We start from the raw sequence: 7854 nt of genomic DNA on the forward strand, positions 1-7854 counted from the left end.
CAGAAGTATTTTACCATTATTTCTATAGGAAAATCAGATTTGATCTATATCATTTTGAGTTAAATCACCTTTATGGGTCTATAACATACCTTACCTGTCAAGATTACTCTTGTTTATTTTTTTTTAATACTAGTAGACTTAAAATTTTTCCCAAGGATATCTTTATTACAAGAATGACATAATTGGAGGAGAAAGGAAAGTAAACTTTGAAGTGACCTGAGAAGATTACAGTAGTTATTTGAAGGCAGTGAGTTACAGGTAATAAAACATAGAAAGGAAATAAAACTGATCAGATATACAGATAGCAATCAGTTAATGAAAAAATAAATAAGTTCAAGGAAGATCAAGAGAAGAGAATGGCAAATAAAGTAAGTCCTTCTAGACAGAAAGTCATTTTGATAACAAGTATATTCGAGTAATTAGAAATTTTGATATTAAAAATGAACAATAAAATACAAACAGAAATAATGGTGACTTCAGGGCTTTGACGTGGATGTACAATGAATACTGTGACTTCTAAAAGGTCATCTTACTTTTTTAATATTTTATTTTACTTGTGTACACTTTGTTGTTGATGGTGTTTTAATTAAGAAGTAAAAGCCAGGCCTCTGGTGGGTAGTCAGTGCTGGTAGGGACAGCTGAGACACTGATGAAAGCAAAGGGCTCTGATGGCAGAACTTGCTGCTGACAGTGACCAAGCAGCCTGCTGGGGTTGGCCCCAGGCAGCCATGGTGCGCACTTGCTGGTGCTGTGCTGATCCACGCTCGCTGCGGTAACCACGTTAATAGTTGTGTTATCTAAATTTAGTTTACAGAGAAGTAGCTAAGACTCCCCAAATCTTAACAGAAGGAAAAACCAGAGTATCACCGCTTCATTTTATACAGTGCCAAGCATCAAAGTGAGAGTCTTACACATAAAAAGTATTTTCTCTGCCACTGTCCTATTTCCTCAGCATTTACTTTCTATAGACAAGTATAAATATCAGATGTAGGAATAAAGAGATAACACACCAAGTAGGAAATTTACCATGCACGTAACCCAGGTTTGGACTTTGGTATCACATGAAAGGTCATCTGGCAGCAAAGGAAGCTCAGGTTCTATAGGCCCCCCCCCTCCCTCCCTCCCTCCCTCTCCCTCTCCCTCTCCCTCTCCCTCTCCCTCTCCCTCTCTCCCCCTCCTACCCCACCTCTGAAAGAAGCAGCCCAAAGTGGTTAACTTGTTCATATGTGAGAACCAAGCTATTAATATATAAATAAAAACTGACTTTTTATGGAATCTATTATTGAAAACTTAAAAGAATTCTTGAATAAGGTTAGTAGGAATGATGCAAAAAGTCATAGATCCCAAGATGATTAAGAACTACTCCAAAGAGAAATTCTCCAAACTAGTATGCAGTAGAAGAGGTGACAGAAGGAAGAATGGCATAATGAAAATATTGTGATATATGTAACACTTTAGACATCTATCTGGATGCTATGCAACCTTCCATTTGTGCCCCACGTCCACCAAGTAGGGGAGGTGAAAAAGATAGGATTCCTTTGTTCTTGCAGTCAAGAAACTAAATTTCCCAGACTGTGTGTTTCTTAAATAGACTTTAAATTCCTAGTGTTTTCACTTACTTTTTCTGAGATTCCTTCTGTTATACCTTATTTTTACTTATTTGAGAAATAAAGTGAATATCATACTATGAAATAATTTTTTGCTTCATGTCTTCTAATTCAGAAAAAAAAACCCTAAATATTATCAGTAGATCCTTTTTTTTTAAACTCCCAAATGAAGATGGTTCTGAGAGAGGCCCTAACTAGTGTTATAAACCAGGTCTTTGTCTCTGAGCTGCTTTCTTTCTAAATTCAAAGACTCCTTCCAAGTTTTGAGGTGTATTTTTGTTTGTTTTCATTTAAATGTATGTTGGAGGCTAAGACTGCTTGTCATTATCTTTTTCCTGCACTGTAAGCAAGTTGAGAGAGATGAAGTAGTGGTAGTCAAGGTGAACATGTTGAGGGTAAATCTAAATAGGCCTGGCCCACTTGTCATGGCCCAGTTAAGGATACATTTGAGATTGTAGAAAATGAATGTGTAAAGAAAACATTCTCTCTGAATAAAGCGAGAGAGAAAACAGATGCTTCCACTTGAGAGCTTTGGTAAATACAACTGAGTGAAATGTAGGAGCAAGGAGTCAAATAAGACAGGAGTGCCGCTCTAATTAAAGTCTTCTCACAACAGAATCTTCATCTATGAACAAATCCAATGGTGTGACTGAATATTTCAGAAATTTAAACTTATCACTAGATCCTGTAGGTAGTACAAATTTGTAAGATAGCTAAAAAAAAAATTGTGAGGGATTCTACCCTTTGAATCATTCATGTTTTATGTCCCAATTCCATTTCATAATGAAAAAATTAAAATCTATCCCTCTTAAATAACTAGATCCACCAGCCAACAAATGAGAAAAGCTGTGTGTCTTCTCTTCAAAGATATTCACAAAGCACATGTCATTTTATTACACAACAAATCGATCAAAGCTAAGTCATTACCAGTCCTTATTTGTAGGAAGACGAGACAATGTCCTAAATTCAAATTTAGGTATTAATTAAAATTTAGGTTTCTGTGACTGAGAGTGAGTGAACAGAAGCCAAACTCAGTCACTCATTGAGATGGGGATTAGAATGGTGACTTATTAGAATGGGTTATGGAGGGAAAGGAGACATGTTGGGAGAGCACAAACCTCTAGCTAGAAAATGGATAAATTCTAAAGATAAATGTACAAGATGATGATAATGTTTTAATTTTTTCATTTTTATTTATATTTATTTATTGCCTCCAGGGTTATCACTGGGAGTTTATGCCTGTACTACTAGTCCACTACTCATGGAGGCCTTTTTTTTTTTGTTCATAGGATAGAGAGAAGCTGAGAGGGGAGGGAAGACAGAGAGGAGGAGAGAAAGACAGACCTGCTTCACTGCCTGTGAAGCAACCCCCCCTGTAGCTGGGCAGTTGGGGTCCCACACCGGGATGGGGTCCTTGTGCTTCGTACTATGTGCGCCTAACCCGGTGCACTACCACCCAGCCCCTATGAAAATGTTATTTAAAATGTTGTATTTTTTACTTAAAGTTTGCTTTAAAATGATGTTAAAAGTTCTTAACCACCAACATAAAAAATGGTAAGTTATATTACACGATGCCTGTGTTAGCCAACTATGAGTGGTATCATTTTCTAACTGCTTGTCTAATCTGTCTCAAGAGAGACAGGGAAAACTATGAAACTTTTTGCTTCAATAGGATTCATATTGAAAAACCTATGGGTTTCCATTTGTTCATTTTAGATTATCTGACACGTAATGTTTTGTTCCAGAAGATAGTTCTCATTCCTGCCAACAAAAAAGATTAAGGTCATATGTTCATCTTTGTACCTGAAGCAAAGATAGTTAACTGCATAGATTAGAATTTGTGGAGAGTATAAATGGAACAGGCAGTTGCTGTGGGCAATCGTGGCCCATTAACCAATACCACTCCCCCAGAACCTCCACCACCCCACACACAAACATAAACATACTCTTAGTTTATATAATTTAGATTTCTGCTACAGGCATCCTTCCTTGATTTTCAGGGAACAAGAAGAACTGCTCAGTTGGGGAGTTTCATTTTCCTTAACACAAAAAATGAACATGAAGCAAAAGGCAGAAAAATAAGCTCCTCTAAGTTATTTTAAAGTTTAGGGGGGAGGGTTCAGGTCCTGGAACATGATGGCAGAGGAGGACCTAGTGAGGGATGTATTGTTATGTGGAAATGTACATGCATTGTACATGCATGTACAAAGGCATGTACAAACCATTGTATTTTACTGTTGACTGTAAACCATTAATCCCCCAATAAGAAAACTGAAAAAAAAAAAGAGTTGAATGGACGCATAGGAAGAGAATAGAATCCTGTTGAAACTAAAGTAAGGACAACCCTATAGTGTGTGTGTGTGTGTGTGTGTGTGTGTGTGTGTGTGTGTGTGTGTGTGTGTGTAAAATAACATTTGGGGAAGGTGAACTAAACTTATTTTTTAGTAGAGTTCCTGTAACTATTCCCTTGAAAGACTAGACTGTTGGAATTTTGTTTCTTTAATTTTACTGTAGTAGAAAATTAATATTTAATGTGAATGTGTTATGTGACCTTAGAGTGACACTCGTTAACTTTGACCTCTTAGTATATTAACAATTTTGGGAAATAACCTTCATGACTGTGGGCTGATCCAGTGACTTCTAATAAAAATATGGTAAGATATATGGTTTGTCCCTTCCAAGATTAAGTTATAAGGAGATAGACTTCTGTCTTGTATGCCCCTTTCCAATCTCTTGACTCACCTGCTTTGAAAAAAATCAGCTGTAGGAATTGTTCAGGTTGGGGAAAAAAAGTCAAAAAAAGATTGGACTATAGTCAGTATACAGAAAGGACCTGAGACTACAGTGAAATGAGTGAGCTTGAAAGAGAGCCCTCCCTGTTCTAACCTGGACATGAGTGTAGCCCAATTTTATATCTGGATTACAGCTTTATGAGACAACCATGAGTAGGAGGGTCTACCTAATCCTCAATAAGACTTCTGACTGCCAATAACTATAATTTTAAGCTGCTAATTTCTAAGGCAATTTACCATAATCAATAAATAACACAATGGCATTAACCCCAAAAATATTACAATAAAGTACTTGTCCTTGAAAAACAGAATGCTCGCAAGAATGATCATACTTATCAAGAATCATTTGTTAGTGATATTTAAATTAAACCCATGCATAGTGTCTGATGTTAAATAGACAACTTCTGTAGGACAAAAAGTTTGCAAGGAAAAACTGGATGTGGAGACTACCAAATAAATTCTATACTTACCATTAGTTTTATATACAACAGCATGCTATTGAAGGGTAGAACTGGTAGAAGACATTCACATACTTTTAACTTTTCTTTCTCTTGTCAATGATTTTGCAACTATCTGATATATGTTTTACCCTTGCTCAGTTTTATTAATGTTAGTGTATTCTTTTCTGCTTTTACTTCTTGGCTTCTTTGCGTGCTTGCTTCATTAGGTGTGGAGAATAGGAATGTTATGACACTGTTTATTCAACCATCTTTTCTTTGTCAGTTTAGTATTTTTTTTTATTTATGTTATTGTGCTCACACAGAATGCATTCTAGACTTTTTGGAATGTGAGATCTTCTTACCTTATGATTTTCAAGAAAGCTATACATAAGCTATTATTCTTCCAGTTTTAGTGGGAGTTATAAAAACAGGACATTATTTCCAAATTATTAATTTGCCAATTGTTTGTCAGTGAATATCTGAAAATGCATGAATAGTATCCCTCTTACTGAATTAAAAGCTTCCTATAGTCTGACATAGTGCACTTTTCACCATATTTAGAAATAATAGCAAATCCATACATGCTTTTAGAAATAAAAAAATAATAATAATAATAGGAGAGTTCAGGTAAAAAGAGAAATAAAACAAAGGTACAGGAAATAAGGATAAAATTTCATGCTATTTCATAAAGTAGAAATAGTGAGTGTATATGTAAAAATCAGCAAACTACTATGTAATTAATGAGAAAAGTTAACATTCAATTTGAAATTTTCACTTATTTTACTAATCAATTTAATATTATTCACTATATGTATCTAATTTAATCATTATTAAATGCATATATGTGTATGAAGTAAATAGGTGAGAGCAAAAGACTGAGTTGCAGGTCAATATTTTCACTACTAGAATTAATTCCAGCTTTGGCACTTAAAAATAATCTTGAACCTTAATACCTAAAGGTCACTATATGGTTATTATTAATAGTAGGTTCTCATTTATGGCAGGTGTGGTTATATATTTAACGATGAGTGATGAGTATTCTTTGTATCAATTTTATAAATGAAAATACTCCAAACAACAAAAACAGTATTTTTTAATGCTGTAAAGACTACACTGGGGCTAATATTTCTCCGTAAAACTAAGGACACTGTAGTTAAATCATCACTTAACAACATAGAGACTGTGACTTTCAGGTTCTTGAACTCTGACTTTAAGCAAAATGACATATATAAGAAAAGCAGGTGTGTGTGTATGTGTATGTGGGGTGGTTTTCATTTTCAAATAACATTGTTTCCTTCAACCTCTGCCAGGGCTTTTTTTTCCCCAGTGTTATGACAAACTGACATTGAAGGAAATACCATTATTTGGGGACCTGCTGTATATAAAAAATGTCCTTCTACTTTTGTGGCATATAAACCAAGAAAGGTTTTAGGAAGGTTCACATTTTGTCCTTGCACCTATATAAATTATTCATTCGTGTTACAGCCAGCCTTACAACAACAAAATAGTATAATGTTCAATAATAATTCCTTTGGAAAGTTATATCAAGCACATTTGTTTTTACTAAAACTATTGATATTTTCTCCATCTTCTCATTTGAAACTAGTGAGTCTCACTTTCCCTTCAGATGAATGTAGTTCATTCTGTGTGTGTCAGGTACCTGTATTATCAATTATTACTATTATATAATGCTATTTTATGTCTTAATTTTTAATTTGTTTTAATGGTTTGTTACTTTATGTATGTCTGCCTTAGTTTGGAGACATACCAGATGGCTTTTGGTCAGAAATGTCCCCTGCATGTTATGTGTGGTCTAACACCCCAGAGGTCATGGATTAAAAGCTCAAAGGTTCCACATCTCTCACCATTGGCACTGTGTGGCTGCTGCTTAGAGTGAAACTGGTACCGTCTTCTGCTGGAGCCCTTAACTTTTGTGTGTTCGGTTTCTATCAGACACCCTTCTTTTTCCCCAAACACCTGTACAAATACCTACATGAGGCTGTAGTGATTCTGCGGATGGGGTTTGTTAAGTTGGATAGTTGTTGATATTTGTTGTTTAGGGGAAGGTTCTGTTCTGTTTCCTCCATAGCCATGCCTCCTGGAAATTCTGTTACATAATATGAAATGTTACCTAACAAAGAATATCTTAGATAATTTCCTTAGTATCTAGGGTCCTTGGGGGCATTATAGTTAAAACTGTTACTATTGAACTAGTGTATATAAAGATGTAGACAACCATATATACACATAGGTTTGCAGGAACATTATACATAAGTGTTTATTATATATCACTTCACTTATCCTTTTGTTTGTAATACCCCCCTATTATAGCTACAAAAGTATTTTGGGTGTCAGTGATGTGAGTTAGAATATGGTCTCTTTGGGAGTCCAGTGGTAGAGCAGCAGGTTAAGCGCACGTGGAGCAAAGCGCTAGGACCAGCTTAGGATCCCGGTTCCAGCCTCTGGCTCCCCACCTTCAGGGGAGTTGCTTCACAGGCGGTGATGTAGGTCTGTAGGTGTCTATCTTTCTCTCCCCCTTTCTGTCTTCCCCTCTTTTCTCCATTTCTCTGTCCTATCCAACAGCGACGACATTAATAACAACAACAATAACTACAGCAATAATGAAAAACAAGGGCAACAAAAGGGGAAATAAATAAATAAATATATAGGAAAAAAAAAGAATATGGTCTCTTTACACAAAGAGACTCTCATGCCTGAGGCTCTAAAGTCCCAGCTTCAATCCTCCGCACTACCATACACCAGAGCTGAGCAGAAAGAATATGGTCTCTTGTGTGCTTATCTGTGGGGTTTTAATTTGGTTGTAAGGGTGAGCTGTAGATCTAAATATAGTCATGAAGATGAGATTAGCAGTGAGGGTTACCATCAAGACTGTGATCTCAAATAGTGGAGTTTAAGAAAGGTATAGCCAGATGAAGCAAAGTAAAAATATGAAAAGTGGGACATGATAGTACTCAGCCTTTGCTATTTTTCATAGAATAAGGATTTCTGAACCTA

At 35.7% G+C, this 7854-nt stretch overlaps 1 non-coding gene across 1 annotated transcript; it reads left to right on the forward strand.

Moving 5' to 3' along the window:
• Window positions 1–603: 603 nt before the first annotated feature.
• LOC132538857 (small nucleolar RNA SNORD74) lies at window positions 604–678 on the forward strand. Its single transcript, XR_009550167.1, has one exon. It is a non-coding gene; the product is annotated as a small nucleolar RNA SNORD74 (small nucleolar RNA).
• Window positions 679–7854: the final 7176 nt, after the last annotated feature.

This window comes from Erinaceus europaeus, chromosome 5 (assembly GCF_950295315.1).
Source record: "Erinaceus europaeus chromosome 5, mEriEur2.1, whole genome shotgun sequence".
Lineage (NCBI taxonomy): Eukaryota > Metazoa > Chordata > Mammalia > Eulipotyphla > Erinaceidae > Erinaceus > Erinaceus europaeus.